This window comes from Cheilinus undulatus, linkage group 15 (assembly GCF_018320785.1).
Source record: "Cheilinus undulatus linkage group 15, ASM1832078v1, whole genome shotgun sequence".
Taxonomy (NCBI): domain Eukaryota; kingdom Metazoa; phylum Chordata; class Actinopteri; order Labriformes; family Labridae; genus Cheilinus; species Cheilinus undulatus.
In genome coordinates, this window is record NC_054879.1 from 23,737,628 (window position 1) to 23,754,741 (window position 17,114).

Genomic DNA, 17,114 nt, shown 5'->3' on the forward strand with positions numbered 1-17,114 from the left:
AAAAGAGTGCTGGAACGTGACTGTGAGGTTCAACTAACTGGGGACGAGACAGAGTGAGACAAGAGGTAAAATGCAAGAGGTAATGGGGAGTGATTGGACACAGTTGTGGGAAGGCACAATCAGGAGCAGGTGCACACATGACGGGGGAAGGGACAGAACACAAACCTGAAACAGAGACAGGTGTGAGTGATCTTCAAAATAAAACAGGAAATACAGGACATGAAACATGAGGGATAAATAAACAGAAACTTAACAGACATGACAGATGCAGTAATCAGAAACTGGGATACTAGTATTTGTCATGTATACGGCAAATGAATAACCAGGTTTCTCTGTGAAAATGTAAAGACAGTACCCTGAACATGATCAAAACTGGGATAAGGCTCATCACTGGGACACTGAAGTCCATGTAAATCCTCCTATTGTTCTTCACTGTCATCTGTTGTATATGCCTTATTTGCAATGTGTACATCAGACACTTGAACACTTTGAACAGTATATAGAGGTTTAAAAGCAACATGTGCTCCCACCCAGACATTTCTTTCAGGTATGGCCTTGCATATTTCCACAAGACAATGCTGAACCACATACCACATCCATCACAACAGCATGGCTTCACAGTAGAAGAGCCCAGGTCCTGCCTACAGTCCAGACCTTTCACCAGTTGAAAACATTTGGAGCATCATAATAGGAGAGATCCACTAAAGAAGAGACAGGACTGTTAAGCAGCTAGAATCGTACAGACAAGAATGGGACAACATTCCTCTCTCAAAACTCTCAACAAATGGTCTTTTCCTTAATCTAACTTTCAGAGCCACAGGTACAGTCCATCTCTGTATAGAAGACTTTCAAGTGTCATTACAGTTTATATTTACAGCAGGAAACCTTAAAAGAAACTATAAGGATTAAAATGCTAAAGTGCTAGGGTGCTTGTGTATTTATTGGACATAGTAAACTTTACATCAGAATTCATCAGATTGATGGAGACTGGACCAAATGAACACTTAAAGGAGTTTGATTTACTCTTTGGCAAAGGCATCTGTCTCCTGATGCCAGAGGGTTGTATTAAACAAGGCGCTGCTGGGAATTGGCAACCATATTTGTTGCTATTGTTGCTCTCCTGTGAAAACCGTTTATTATGTAAGTATCAACTTTTTGGAGAGCTAAGAATAAAAGCTTTGACCACTGAGAAGCTGGAGTGGCCGAGGAGTTTTTCTGTACTCAGAGAGGAGCTGAGGTTAAATATGATCAAGGTTAAAGACGTGAGGTTTTAGCGACACATCGGTGATATTTGTGTGCTTCTGTCTGGGTGTGAGCAGATGCCAGGCAGAGCTGTGGTTCTTTCTCTCTCTCTGTTGTTGTCCGGTGTGTTTACGGTCTGCCGGCCCTCGTTGGCTCGGACTGAAGGCGCCTGTGTGGGTCAGCTCTGCTTTCCCCCCCTTCATCATCTTGACCACAACCTCAGGCCCTGCCCAGACCGGCCCGGCCTGAACCGCACGACTGACCAGGGCCTGTCAGACGAAGGCCTGGGAAATAAAAACTCTGATGGTCACTGAAGAAGGGCGGCAAAGAGAGTAGACTTATGGGAGCAAGGATGGACAGTTTCAGAAGGTACAGGTATATTTGCACCTGTTTCCAGTCATAGTCCAGCTACATAACCAGCCCTTTGGAGCTTTAAGTTTCTTAAACTGGCAGCAAACTCCTTCACAGAGTCACTAAAATTAAAACAATATGAAGTTATGAAAAAATAGGCTCAGCTTTTCAACTTCATCTTGGAATGCACAATTGAAAGGTAACATTTTGACACTGTGATTTGTTAAACCTTTGGAAAGGAAACACTGTGTGATATTAAACATAAATGAAATCTGTAGTATTTTACCCCACATCCAATTTACAATTCTAATCAATGTTATGCCCCTTCTGTTAGCTCCTTTACTCGTGTGTCTTTAGGCGTAAACTCCCAACTGTTTTAGAGTTAGCATGCCCCCATACTGACCTCTATCCTGGCCAGGAAATCTTCATTGGTTTAACTATGTTCAATTATTTTCGAGGATAAGCTAAACTGTGTTTTTAGTATGATACTGATATCAGTAGATATTGGCTTAAAAGTTAATTATCAGTATCAGCAGATATGAAAAGTTCTGATATAGACAACCAATAAATCAGCTGTAATTATAAGTCCATAAGGGCTGTTAACATTGACCAAATGTACAAAAAAGGTAGTGGGGTTTTAGGCAGGACCAAAAGAGCACATCTGCTGAAGCCTTTTCTTTGTTCATCCTTACTCCTTAAATTCTAAAGTGTGTTCTAAGGACTGATTCATGGTCAGAACTAACTACATTTGTATGTCAGTATCAGATGAATGAATTTCTAATAAATGTCATATATGATATTAGCAAAAATCCAATAATGTGCATCTCTGATTTTTAGTGCTACAGCATGCTGCTATGTTGGCCTTTCTCCTAGTCATGAAATCTCTATTGTGATGAACTATGCTAACACTTTTTTATTCTGTCAGTCTTTCTAAACAGTGAAATGTTCAAAATGATGAGAGCGTATTATTTCTAGGCAACCAAAGAAAAACTTGGCCAACTGAAATTGCACCAAAACACCAACCAGTTAACTGGTCATTCAGCTAACAAAAAAAGAAGAGAGAGAGAGAGAGAGAGAGAGAAAGCGAGAGATCCTTCCCTTTATCTCTAAATCAGTTTAATCTGTGGTATGAGATGTAAATAAACAGCAAATCTCTGATTGTAGCATGATAAGCAACATATAGCCAACAGAATATCCTCAGATCAGTGTTTGAATTGCAGCGTTTATTTACCGAGGCGAAGTGAAAAAAAGCCTCTCTCTGTCCACACTAATTCTAAAATGTACTTTTTAATGAGATGATGGCTGGGCTGAGAAAGTTGATGCTTTCAATAGAGGGCAGAGCAGAGACAGTGAGTAGCACTTCAATGGTACGCTCCAGCTGTTTTGTTCTCACACACGTGCACACAGGTGACTAGGGTTGTCCTGATCAGCATTTCTGGCCTCCGATTCCGATCCGATTTTTCAATATTGAATATCTACCGATACCGAGTCCCGATCCGATACTCATAATTACCTAGATTCGAGTTTCAGTTCTTTTTGCTTGCAAAAATAACTGAAGTAAACTGAGTAACAACTAGATATCTCAAAAATATTCCATTTAACTCAGTACAGCCAACATTGTAAAAAACATAAAATCACAATTCTGCTCAGAATGGTGTAATAGCTCTATTTCGCTTTAATCATTTGTCAAAAAATAAAGTTACATTTTCACTTATTGCACTGTTTGAATTAAAACAGACGATCAAAAATCCACTTAAAAGTGGTCAAAAGACCTGAGCAGCCAAAAAAAGTGAACTCAAATGACCTCAGTTCCACTTAGAGTTGGTGAAAGCAGAGTCAATAGTCAATAACAAATTAATTCAATAAATGAATTTGAAATATTATAATTCCACTTAGAAGTGGTAATTAACTTGACCATATTAGTCACAACAAATACTTAACTTAAAAAAAATGAATTAAATCATCCCAACTCCATGTTAAAGTGGTGTAAACAGTTTAACCTGAATAGGATCAAAAACATATGAATCATACAGATTCAAAACAACAATCCCTATTAAAATGTAGCAGCTTAATCTAAGACATGAACCAAAACATCAACACTGCAATATAACCCAAATATCAAATACAAGGCAGTCTTGTTATTACAGTGCAATTTCTAAAGTGCACCTGGAGCGGCTACATCACTTTTTCCTCTCTCTTAAGGAAAAAACCAGCATCCTTGATGGCCTGCTTTACATGCTCTGCTGTGTGAGACCCACGATACTGGCATGTATGAAATACTGCTGCTTTAAGTCAAAGGTGGAGGACTGTGTAGTGAGGCTCAGCAGTGACATGGGGCAAACATCTGAGCTCTAAATGTCAGTAGTGAAGCTAAGGCCGGTGATGTTGCTTCTTAAATTCTCTAGTATGCTGTCATGTACTTTGTTGTACAGCTCTGGTAAGGCAGTGTCAGTAATGTAATGTCGAGACCGGAGGGCATAGTGTGGGACTAAAAGCTCAAGAAGATGACAAAATCCAAATTCTCCACCACGGAGATGGGCTGGTTGTCCACAGCGATGAATTCGACCACTTTTTCTGTTATCTTTTTGGCCTTATCACTCTCTCGAGGGTACTTGTCTTTCCTCTTAAAGTCCAGAGTTTGCTGCTTTGGTGTAGCTGCCTGTTGCTATGGTGAAGTCAACATATTCCGCTGTATGTTTAGTGTGGAGATGATGGATCAAATTTGTAGAGTTAAACCTCCTGAAATGTCCGGGTTACTGATGCTGCAATTGGCCACTGGACTGTTTTCACTCTCACAGCTGAAGTTTTTCCACACTGCTGACATTTTAAACACAAGAATGCTAATGTTGCTACCGCTACTGGTGCGTTCACGGACTGTCATAAATTTTGCTGCAACAGCTGAGGTAAATGATCGGCTGGGCTGATCAATTAAAAATGCTTATATCGGCTCTGATCCGATACATACGATTGGGATCGGGACAACTTTGCACGTGACCAACCAGCTCTCAAGATCTTGGTCAAATGAGAGCTCATCAACTGACCAACTGACTGAAAGATGCTAGTCCTAATTAATAATAATAAATAAATAAATTATTGAAATTGGTATGGAACATGGATAAACAGCAAATCTCCGTTTCTGAAGCATGTACAGAGAAATGTGATGTTTTTAGTGAAAAAAATGAATTGTTATTTTCCTGATTAATCAAGTATAAAGTATATTATTGATTAAGAGTATTATTGTTGGGTTTTAGTCGATGTGTTGACAAAGCTGTTTTTGTCCTGAACATGTTAAAGTTATGTTTGTTTTGTTTTACAAAAAAGTCTCCTGCCTTTAAGGACGATCTCCATGACAAATGTAAGAAAACATGCTTTCCCATGAGGTTTAATCACATCCTCTGACAATTATGCCCTTGGCATTAAACATAAAGTCCTAATGCAGTTGGACCTGTTTGCCTTTTTCACTCATGAAGAGGAATCAGTGTTTAAGTCCACTGAAACAGAATGATCAATCTTATATTTCGGGAGGTGTTTTTGTAGTGACTGAATGCAGCTGACGGTCTTCTGTGCCTCTCTTTGTGCATTTTTTTCTTCTGTTCCAAAATTGTGTGCTCATGTTGTTCCTCAAGTTTTTCAACTAATCAACCAGATTTCACTGTCCTCGTCGTCCTCTCTTTACCGTTGGTGCTCAGAATGTCTGCCCGATGCAGGGCTGTGGGTTAACGTGTTTTTGTACCTAGAACTGGTGCTACAGAGGTTGACAGTCTTGTAGCACAAGAAAGAACTTGTAGCACAATAAATAACATCTGTAGCATTGCTAAAACCACTTGATTACCTAAAAATATTTTTAGTAAGTGATTTCCATCAGCTTTCCATCAATGGCACTAACATAGAACAGTCCTGTCTTCCCTGACTCGATCAAATACACACCTCAATCTGTCATCACACCGGTGCTACCAGATGAAATAACATCTTGAAATAACTTAATGAAAAACCTTTTATAAGTCAAGCTACTAAACCACTGAATGTACCATTGTAATATAGGATAACTTGCATGAAGTAAGATTTTATCAAGATTTTGTGGGGTTTTTACACTTTTATTAGACAAAAAAGCTGAAAAGAGACAGAAAATCTGTGGGAAGAGATTTTCAGAATTGGGAATCACTCCTGCAACCGGCGCGTGAAGGACTGCAGCCTCTGTATATGAGCGCCTGCTCTACCCACTGAGCTAAACCAGCACCCATGATACATTTAACCTTACATACTAGTAAAATGAAGTGATATTTAAACATGACAACAAAATATTGTCAATGTTTTTGTACAGTTTAGACAATATACAGGAGTTTGCTTTGTCTTTTTGAAATATTCCCTCATATCCTTCACTCCCATCTGATGAAATAAATGTAGTTTTTCAGCAAAGTTTCAGTACCTAACACTACTATTGATCATCAAAATAATAGAAAATGAATACATTTTGAACTGTGGTATAGGAGAGTATTAAAATGTCTAAAATTTTACAACCTTGTCTCATGATGGCCCAGTAGATCAGGAATTTCCCTGTATACTTTTGATGGCTGGTGATGGTTTTAATGGTGATTTAAATACTCTTGATTTCCTGTTTTCACATTCCATATTTATTGTGTTGAATGTTATACTGAATATTTGAGTCCACTGTTCTTTTGATTATGTATATTTATTGTTTAAACATCGCTACAGAACAGTTCCTCCACAGGAACAATAAATTTAACATCCAAAGATAAAAGACAGAGGAGAGATCAAAGGTTTTGGATTTGTACTGTCCAGTATATCATTAAAATCATGGAATTATAGAGTATCAAGCTCCCATGGTTTGGACAAAAAAAACACTTTAAATACAAGAAAAATTCCCGGTATGCTTATCGGCCACCTCTACATCTCCTTACGCTCGCTCCTCTGCAGATAAATTCCCACCGGACACATATTTTAACTCACACTGGTTATCATAAAACATTTGGCTCGGCGCAGCGGCGGTCCTAAACTTAGCCGAGTAATGACGGGTGCCGTTTTACGCGGACATGTACTCTGATTAGACGTGTGATTTGGAGAGACGTCTGCGGCCGCCACAAGGACACCAGATACAGCTCGCATGGAAAACAACAGGAAAACACAAAAACAACACACGGACTCAGAAACACTCAACATCACTCACTTTCTCTCTCATTTATTCACACGAACACGCACAAATACAGATGTTCATCAGTCACGTTAGTTTCAAACTATGGCTGGATATATGTGCAGGCCTGTTGAAGGATATTTTACAGATCTGTTCTCCCTCTAAACACACCGAAACACGCCTACACACCCACACACCTCGGGCCCTTTCAGTGAAAAACAGAGTTTAACAATCTTAGAGCCATGAGCATAAGTGTCTCTGTAGCCACCTCATTTCTCCACATATAAACTGTAAATACACAGGTACAGTAGTTAGCCTTTCATTTAACTTCTTAGAAGAACAGCATCTCTGATCAAATATCGTTTCTCTAAACACATTAGTCCAGATGTGACCTCTCTTAACAGTCTAATACAGACCTAACGTATTTTTTAAAGCTTGAAAAAGATGCAACTATCCTCCTGTACATCCTGCAGTTGTGATGATTAGTTCTCCAAGCCATTCACAAAAACTGGTACTATGATTTGTCTTCTTTAAAATGAAGGAGTGCCTTAATATTATTAAAACACGGCTGATTTTTCAGCCAATACAACAGAAAGCATACAGCTGATGAAGAAATTTGAGTCTGGATGCTGACATGTAAGGCAAATTGTAGGCAGGTGTTTGTGTGGAGAAAAGAGCAGACCAAAGGAGCACTTAGACAATCTGGAAAAGTTTGATCCCCCAAGTAAAGTTTGACTTGTGTGAACACACACAAGCATGGGAAGTTTCCTTAACAATGGCACTGATAGAAGAGGTGGGCTTCAGCACGGTACAACTACTCTTGCACAGCATGGACAAGATGTATAACCAATGCAATGTTTCTCTCAACAATCATTTTAAACCAGTAGTTTTCAACTGGTCGATCCTCTGCAGCCCAGGTATTAGATGGGCTCGCACTTTGTGGACACAGCGGTTTTTGAGGTGACAGGAGAAAGGTTTATTGCCTTTGCATATCATCTGACTGGCTCAAACTTTTGTTAATATGTAAGGTGAGTCACCTCTCTGTCCCATATTGGGGCACGACTGGATTTACATCTCAATCAAATCGTGTCAGATTCCACTTAAATCACACCAGAGACCACCTCCCCAAGTGGGCCTGTGTCCAGTGCCCAGGCATGGTAAGTTTGCATTCACACAAGGGCTGGGCAATTAATCGCAAATCAGATTAAATTGCAATATGGCCTACTGCAATTTACAAATCGCGGAAGTTGCAATATGTACTAAACTTGAAATAAGTCAAAATAGCAGTTTAAAACATGCAGTTTAATACATACAGTGCTCAACAAATTTATTAGACCACCCTACCCTAACCAAAGTAAGGTTTACGCCACAGCTGCCCTAAATTAACAGCATTAGTAATTACCAAAATCATTTTTTATGTTTCTGCAATGATTAATACACCAATATGTAGAAGCTCTTTAACCCAAATGATATTTTTAATGCTGAAATATAATTTTTATTGTTATCTATGAATTTTCAAATTTACTGATTTACAAAAAAACTTGAAAATATTAAAGCATATTATTATTTCTTGATTAATGTGTCAAATTTTAGTTATTTACTTGCATTCCTGAACAGCAAAATGAGTTTTAGTGGTTGAATGTTGAGCTTGATTAATTTCTGACTTCTCAGAGAAGTCCAGTGAGCCGGCTCAAATTTGGGTGAATTCAGTTTGAAATTCCTCATTCCTGTTCAAAATGGTAAAACGTGGAAAGCTCACTGGAAATAAAAGAGTCTGCATTAAAGCACTTCATAATGCTGGATGGTCTTTGAGACAAATATGACAGGTGGTCTAATAAATTTGTTAAGCACTGTACGTTAATACAGTTTTTTTTTTTGTAGCAGCAGCTTTACAAGCCTAACCTCCTCCACCCCAGCCGCATCCTTTATAGCTTAAAGCTTGTTGCACCCTCATATTCAGATTCATGCTACTATGGATTAATAATTTCAGAAGAAATTAATCCATAGTAGCATGAATCTTTAGAGCACAGCCTTCTCTGCCAAGTAAAACTGTAAGCTATATCCATTTTGCAATGAACTAGTAAAAAGCATGATGAGTGTTCCTGACTGAATGTAGGTTACAATATTGATTTATTACTTGAATTTGTAATCTAAAATCGCAATCGCAATATCAGAAAAAAAAAGGAAATAAGATTATCTTTGCAAATCGTTCAGCCCTGTTTCACACTGACAAAAATGAACCAGACTTTGGGCTCAAGTGTACACAGATCCGGGACCTGGCCCTTCATGTGAAAGCCACCTAAGAGAGCCATCTGTGCCTGAGACACATTTGACTAACACATGTGAAATATTATTATCATACAATTTTGAATAAAAACAAATAAATAGTAAAGAAAGTTTGGTGTACAGTGCAACACTAAAAGGTACAGTACATGTGCACACAATAACTTTGACTCTGGATTTACTTTACTCTCACTTTAAATGCATTTTTAAACTATTATACACAAGCCAGGAGCTGCATGGTGATAAAGTGGTCAGCGCTGTTGCCTCACACTGAGAAGGTCTGTGGCCTGTTAGACAGGCCCTTTCTGGGTGGAGCCTTCATGTTCCCCTCATGCATGTGTTTGTCTTCCTCCTACAGGCCAAAGTCATGCTCCTTAGGTTAACTGGTGACTCTAAATTGCTCGTAAGTGTGATTGTGTGACTGGCTGTCTCTACATGTCAGCCCAGTGATTGACCGATGATCAGTCCAGGGTGTAACCCCACCTCTCACTAAGTGACTGCGGGGATGGGCCCTAGACCCAGCAACCCCGAATGGGGCAAGTGGTAGGGACAAAAGATGGATACACAAGCCTTCTTGATAGTGCAAATGATTCTGAATGGGCATGATGATAATCAATTAAAGAAACTAGTTGATTCAACAGTTACTCTAGTATTTTCACATTTAAACAATGTGCAAAATTATTTTAAAATAGTTGATCTGCTTTATGATCATTTGTATGAACTTCCTGATGTATGTAGCTTATTAGTTGTCAGAAAGCTGTGAAGGACAGCGATTGGTGGGGCAGGCACCCATGTCACAGAGGCTACAGTCCCTGGCCCAGCACTGTTTGGTGCATGTCTTCCCCTGTTCTCTCTACCCACATTTCCTGTCTCTCTTCAGCAGTCCTATAAAAGTAAAGGCAAAAGCCCCAAAATAATCTTTAACAAAAGAAAGCCATGAAAAGTTCCCATGTTTCGCTGAGGACAAAGTTTTACGTTTCCTCTTCTCGTCCAACCATCATGAGAGAATTCTAATTTGAAGAATTATTTGCTGCAAAAAGTTTCATTTCACAATAAGAAAATCACAAACAAAAACATCCATAAATTCTAAGAGTTTTGGGAAATAATTTATCTTAATGCTATGGGAATTTTCAAAGACTTTAGGGAAAATTCAGTCTTGATGAAAAAGTAGCTCACTGTGGGGTCAGAAAGCAGCCCCTGTTTTACTGAATATACTGAGGCACAAGTAACAACGGTTCTTCTACAGGAAATTTTTAGCATCAAACATTTAAATTCAATTTCCTGCAATTTGGTAAATACAGAATTTAAGCCAGAATTTCTGGCTGGAGGAGAAAACAAAGGAGTTATTGACTCATTTTTAAAGAAAAAATAAATATAATCCTGCACGAATGTAATATTTGTGTAAGATTTGATCCGTTGTTCTTCAAATATCTTTTTAATAATAATGGGCTTAATGCAAAACACAAAAACCCTGAAAGAAATAAGTTTACCACTTTAAACAAGTGTTGGATGTTTGGCTAAAAGCTGGTGCTTGTGGAAAGCCCTGAATCTAATAATCAGTAATTCCTTGCAGCCCTTTCTCTGACTCATGGTCTAAAATGTTGTAGTTGTCACATAAATTCATAAGAACCATGCAAATTTGCACATTTTCGAAGCTGTCTTTTAATCTGTTTTCTAAAAGACACCATATGCCTTTCAATTTTTTAAACACATGATGATTTACAGCAAAAATGACTGATTCTGACACGGGGCTTGAATAAAGAGGGAGACGGTTAAATATTACAGAGTGAACTGAAAGTGAATTTGAGTGTTAATAAATCATTGCTTTACAAAGATTTTTAGCTTTTCCCCAAACTAAATCAAATAAATCTTTCATTTTATCCTGTTAATGTCTTATTTTATTTATCTTAGTTAAGAAAGGCTGTGCTAAATTTAATTAAACCTCCTTTTCTGGATTGTTTTTACATTTAAAGTTCACTTTTAGTGCATTAAAAATCAACTCTAGCCTCTATCTTTGGGTCTTAGTGAAAATATTAGCAACCATTTCTGCAGGCTTTGACTTCTGGGACAAAAATGGAGCCCAGCAGAGGTGAGTGAGGAGAGTTTTATGAGCAGTGTTGGGTGAATATTAAAGAGAGAGGAGGTGCTGTTAACCAAGGCCTCTACTGCCCCCTGTTGGCCTCATTGAGAGCTTCCCTCCTCCATCACTCAGCCATGTTCATGTGTTTATATAAATGAGTTTTTTTTAACTGTTTATGCTCTTATGTGCATGCTCATGAGCGCTCTTTAACTCAAAGCCTGCGGCGGCTCTGCTCTTCAAAGCCCCTCAGAACCCGAGACTGAGTTTATTTGATTGCTGGTCAAAATATGTCTGTGGTGTCACTGTGAGACAACAAAGCCTGTAACCCCACTGCATCACAGAGCGCCGCACAAATACTGAACAAACGCTGCACACGCATCCACACAAAGCAGCTAAAGTTACAATCGCTGACCGCCGCAACCTGTTATTCAAACTTCTCTGCTGTAAACACGCCGCATCTCCCTAGCTCACAGTGCTTTCATCTCAGCCTCTGTCTGATTGTTGTGGAGAGGTGTTCATGAGAGAATACCACCCCCAATACTCACACACACACACAGTGAGAGTCTCAGACCCCAGTGCACAAATATATACACATGTAAGCAAATGTGGTCCAGCACAAATACATGAAGAGGAGACGTAGAACAGAGCAGACGTTTCATAAAGATGGTTTGAAGTATTTAGTCTCACGAGCTCACAGTCAACACAAGCTTTCTTTGAATTAGTGTAAATTAGTCACGATACTAAAAATTTAAACTTTCATGTAATATTAGGAAAATTCAAACTATATAAGAAGTTAAAAACAGCCGATACTTAGTCATTGGGGTTTAAATCAAAAATAGTTGCAGCACACTGACAGATTAGATGGCAAACAACGACAAAAACTCAGACCAAAGACTGAAACAAAAAAACATGCATGCAGCATTTTTCTTTGTAATGTACAAATAAAATACAACAAAATATATAAAATACAGTTGCCACAATAATCTCATTTGAAATGCCCTGATCGTTCTAGTGAAAATAAAACAATAGTTCCAATGCAGTGACAAAAATGGAGGTCCAAGACCCAAACACAGGGTAATTTTCTCATTTCAGTGAGCAGAAATTGCAGGCAATTCCTGCACTCTCTCTCAACTGTATGAAGGAAGTGATGCCAATATGTTTGAGCAATTTAGGTAGCACTCATTTTTTTTGGCTCACAGTAGCCTTTCAGAAAAATACAGCTGAATATCTGCAGTGTTAGGTAGTTTTTCAGTATTATGTTTCATTATAATAAGGCAAATTGTGTCTCTGTACAACAAATGGTATGGAAAGGTATTAAAAGGTACTGAAAGGTATTGATAAATATCTAAACATCCAACATTTTGTCAATCTTACAAAGAGATTGGATGTTTTTCCTAAAAAAGAACAAAAGTCACTATATGTAGCTTCCAGTCACATGACAAAGGCCTGGAAGGTTAAGTGTGTTTAGGACAGTAGCAGCTATCACTGATTCTGCATAGGGAATAGGGCATTTTGATTCTCTGTCTTCTCAAAAAGGTGATCAGTAACAACAGTGGAAAACAGCAGAAAGGTTCTGACATGTTAGACCCTCAGACAGGAGCTGGGAAGATATTAACTCACTAAAATCAGAACCTCACTTCAGAGATGTTTGCAGACCGGTACATCTACGGGAGAAGAGAATTCTTCTACTTACTCAGGGTAGACCAGTCATTGCCTTGGACAATTATTGATGCCAATATTTGACATAGTCGATGATTGGTATTGGCATTTTATTTTACCAATAACTGGCCATATGCAATTAATTCAAAGTTGTGCTGCTTTGGCTCCACTACAAGGTGCATCTTTCCCTGTGGTTTTGGGTTTGAATGGTCCTTTTTGCTTAGGAAGGTTCCTGACTGAGGGAAACGACCCAGAAGTATTGTGTTGTACTGACCCATAATAAAGGCTGTTTGAATTCTGTGAATATTACAGAAAGGAGCTTCATTGCTTCCTTTATTATCTCCTTTAGCCTAGGAAACACTGGACCATCCTTTACAAAAGGAGAGAAGATGAGACAACCGTTTGACCGTTCATCAAAACAAATCAATCATATCAATATGATTGTAACATTACTTTCACAGAATTAAACAATACATTTCAATGTCAAACTTATGATTCATGTGATACATGGCGGAAATAGGATGAACAGAGCAATTTTACAGACATGACAACTATAGGCTGTAGGATAACTATTCATTTTATTTTTTTTTATTTAATTGATTAGTTAATCATACAAACTTCATTTGTTTTTCTATTTTGAAATATCAAAGTTAGTGAGTATAAGGATAATAAGAAAGTAAATATTTGTTGGAGGTTATATTTGCTGTTCAAGGTGACTGTCACATAACCAGCTGAAAGAAAGACAGAACAAGAGTGGACTCAAGATTTAACAGAAGCAAGAAGATAAAATTTATAGGTAGAGAATGAAACAAAACATTTAACAAATATCATACAAAATATGCTGTAAGAACATAAATATCATTCATCTACTCAACTCAACTTGCTGAGTGATAGATGTTCATTTTGCAGTCCATCGATATCAATTGTAGTTTTCACACATCTGTAACATCAGCCAAGGGAAAGTTCAGTTGGATTCCGTTATCATTACAGTTCTCCTTTCCTATCCTCTTACTCCCGCCTTTCCTTGAATCTGTGATTGTCATCGAGGTTGAGCAAAGGAGGATAGGAAAGTATGTAGGAAATAATTCTTTCAACTTTTAGGATGGACCCTCTGTTTTCACTCTCAACATTCTCATCTAACGTCCCTCCCACAACACTTTCTGACTGGCTTGATGTCACATAACTACCAATCAATCAATGAAAACCATGAAAAAAAATCTAAAAAATTACGGAAAGTTTTATGTTTCTACAACGTGTGGTTCAATAATGCTGCTGTTTGATAAGTGAAGGGAAAGAAAATCTTCATCATTAAAGTATAGGAACTCCTTCATGTTTAGTGCTGCTTACTTGTGATGGACCATGATTATCCTCTTCTCTGCCACTGGCCATGCAGGGTTCCCACAATGCTTTGCAGGTAGCTCAGGAAGGCAACTAGATCTAAAATAAAAAAATACAATGTTAACACAATCACAGCTGTGCATCGTCACATTTAGGGACGTTAGTGTTACCTCAAGAGTAGCGGGAAACCTGGTTATTGATTATTAGTTGATCATGAAACCAATAACTGTTATAACAAGACAAATCTAGCAAGCATTTTTGTGGTTATGTGCACCGTGAAATTTCACTGCCACACTACAACAGGGATGACAAGTGATTATCATGAGGATGGATAAAAAAAAGATAGACGTAATCATTTCCAAAATGAATGGCATGACTTTATCTAACGAAATTTTTTGATTAATCAGTGAAAGGTGGAATAAAACACTTATCTGATAATCAGCTAAATGTCAGCCCAATATGGTCCAATTATTGCTTGCATTCAACACACTGTTTGCTTCATTCCCTTGTTTGCAAGAGTTGAAAAATCTGAACTCCAGCAAATCGCTCCTGCCACGATGACCAATCAGCATGGAAATCCTCATATGATGCTTTTCACATACATCACCTGAGGATCTTCGAAGGACCAGCCTGGAAAAGAGGAGGCTCATTCAACCAGAAAATAGAGGAGAAACTTGTAGTGTCTGTCTGTGGCTACCCTAAGCTACAGCTATGACAAGCTAAGCTATGACAAAATGTAAATGTTCAAACCGGCACAGGAATAAAAAGGAGCTCACTTGGAGGAAAGTGATGAAGAGGTCAGATTGCCTGGTAAGTTGTGAAAACATTTGTGTTACTTGATTTCAGCTATCTAATACCAGGTTAGCAACATGGTTAGTTATTTTGTTGACAACTGACTGAAATATAGGATATTAGAGAGGGAAGCCCCTCTCCTCTCGTCTCTTTTGGGCACTCATGCACACCAGATTTGATGTGCGAGTAGAGCATGATGTTGCATAAATTAAAAAAAAAAGTAGAAAGTAATCTCCCATAATCAGGTATTCAGATATGAGTGAATAGTCGACTGTTTGCATCTGGTGTGACCACAACATGAGAATGAGATTGATTTTCTGTATAATTATCCAATAAATGATGACAAACTGGAATTAAATTTATGAAAAGAGTCCAACCTAACCCTAACCTTGATTTATGCTTTAGAGGATGAAGGTTTATTGGAGCAGATTTTATTTGATAAGCGATTTCTTTCTTCCACTGCAAACATTATTCTGGTGTCTAAAAACTCATCAGGTTGAAAATTTACAAATGTATAAAATAAAATTCAATAAAACCAATCAGAGAATTTTAAAAAGCAGTAATTAGAATCAAATGTTGGGATACAGTAATCATTATATAGAAAATTATTCTGCTTCATTTTGATCCAGTTAAAAGTTTAAATTTACAATTGTCATTCCAACTGTGCAAATATTTCTTATGTCACATTGTTGGTATTAATGATATTAGTATATTATGGTACTACAAAATCAAAATAGATAATGCATTTAAATGCATATTCAGTGACACAATCCCCTTTCCCCCTAAAACAAACCTGTGATGGCAGACTAACATCATGTCTGAGCATAAGATCAGTAAAAAATAAGTTTATAAGTCTCTCTGTTCACTAATTCAGAACTGAACCTTTAGTTTTAAGTTTTCAGTCTTTTGCTGAAGTGTGTCAAGGTGCTACTAAAAACACCACATTTCCTGTTGTGGGTCTTAGCATTCGGAAAAAACAACTACAGACTTTTATTTCTTGAAGTGTTGCCAGGTTTGTGGTTTACATCTCACACAACAGCAGTAGCTGTATATGGACTGAGCTCTCGTTTGCTCTGTAGAGGGATCCTCCAGTAACATGCGTCATGGACACTCAAGAATATTTACAATTATGCTCACAAAGCAGTCGGACATGCACATAAATGCAAGGTTAAACACTAGGGATGCATGATATTATCAGCAGTAGATTGTTATCGGCCAATAATAGCTTCAAAAGTTAATAATCGTGGCGCGCCAGTAGTCGAGTGGTTAAGGCGCATGCCATATACACAGGCGACCCGGGTTCGAATCCAGCCCGTGGCACTATTTCCTGCATGTCTCTCCCCGCTCTCTCCCCTGTTTCCAACTCTATCCACTGTCCTATCAAAATAAAGGCCAAAAATAAATCTTAAAAAAAAAAAAAAGTTAATAATCATATCGGTGGATAATAAAATTTACACTGATCTGTACGGCCAATAATGTGACATCATAATTAAGTGCATGCGATGACGCCAGATGTGCACCAACAACAAACTCAACATGTCGGCTGTTTGGGAGAAGTTTGAGGTGTGGGAACAAGACAGCAAAGTAGCTGTTTTCATCGCTTGTAAAGTACATGTGATGCGTGGAGGACTCAACAACATGCCTTTAACACCACTACTTTAATTTTGCATCTAAAGAAACGTCACTGTGATGACTACAAGGACTTTCTTAAGATAAAGAATGACAAAACTTTGTGCCAGGGAAAACTCCTCAGTAGCCTTTACTTAAGTCATTCGACAAAGCTAAAAAATACAGCAGCGACCACACAAAGGTAAGGAGCTCAACAGGAAAATCATTAAATTTATAGCTCTTGATAATCAGCCTTTCAGCATGGTGGAATATATGGGCTTCCGTGGGCTAATGATGCATTTAAAGCCCCACTACGTTAGGCGCTTGTAGCCTTACCTGAACTGCAAAACTTTGTTTCCAGTCATGTAGTGAAGCTCCTCGTTAAAGCCAAACATATTAGCTTCACCACGGAAATATGAACATCAAGTGTCTGTCGTCTTCGCATGTTGAGCCTCACTGCCTCAGTGGATATGAGGATTTCACTCCTAAAAAGCCTGTCCTGCACTCCGGCGTGCTCACTTAGCAGTCGCAATTGCAGCCGCTTTTCATAACATGTTGCAGATATGGAAAACAGAGAAAAAGAATGCACATGTCGTCCTACGTGACAGTATG

At 38.2% G+C, this 17,114-nt stretch overlaps 1 long non-coding RNA gene across 1 annotated transcript in view; it reads right to left on the reverse strand.

Annotated features, from left to right (window-relative positions):
- Nucleotides 1–13,392: 13,392 nt before the first annotated feature.
- The window catches only part of LOC121523057, a 32,763-nt gene continuing 29,041 nt past the window's right edge, over nucleotides 13,393–17,114 (reverse strand). The window contains exons 3-4 of the long non-coding RNA XR_005993017.1: nucleotides 14,112–14,201; nucleotides 13,393–13,495 (exon numbers count right to left, since the gene is read on the reverse strand). This is a non-coding gene — a long non-coding RNA (uncharacterized LOC121523057). The remainder of the gene's footprint in view (nucleotides 13,496–14,111; nucleotides 14,202–17,114) is intronic.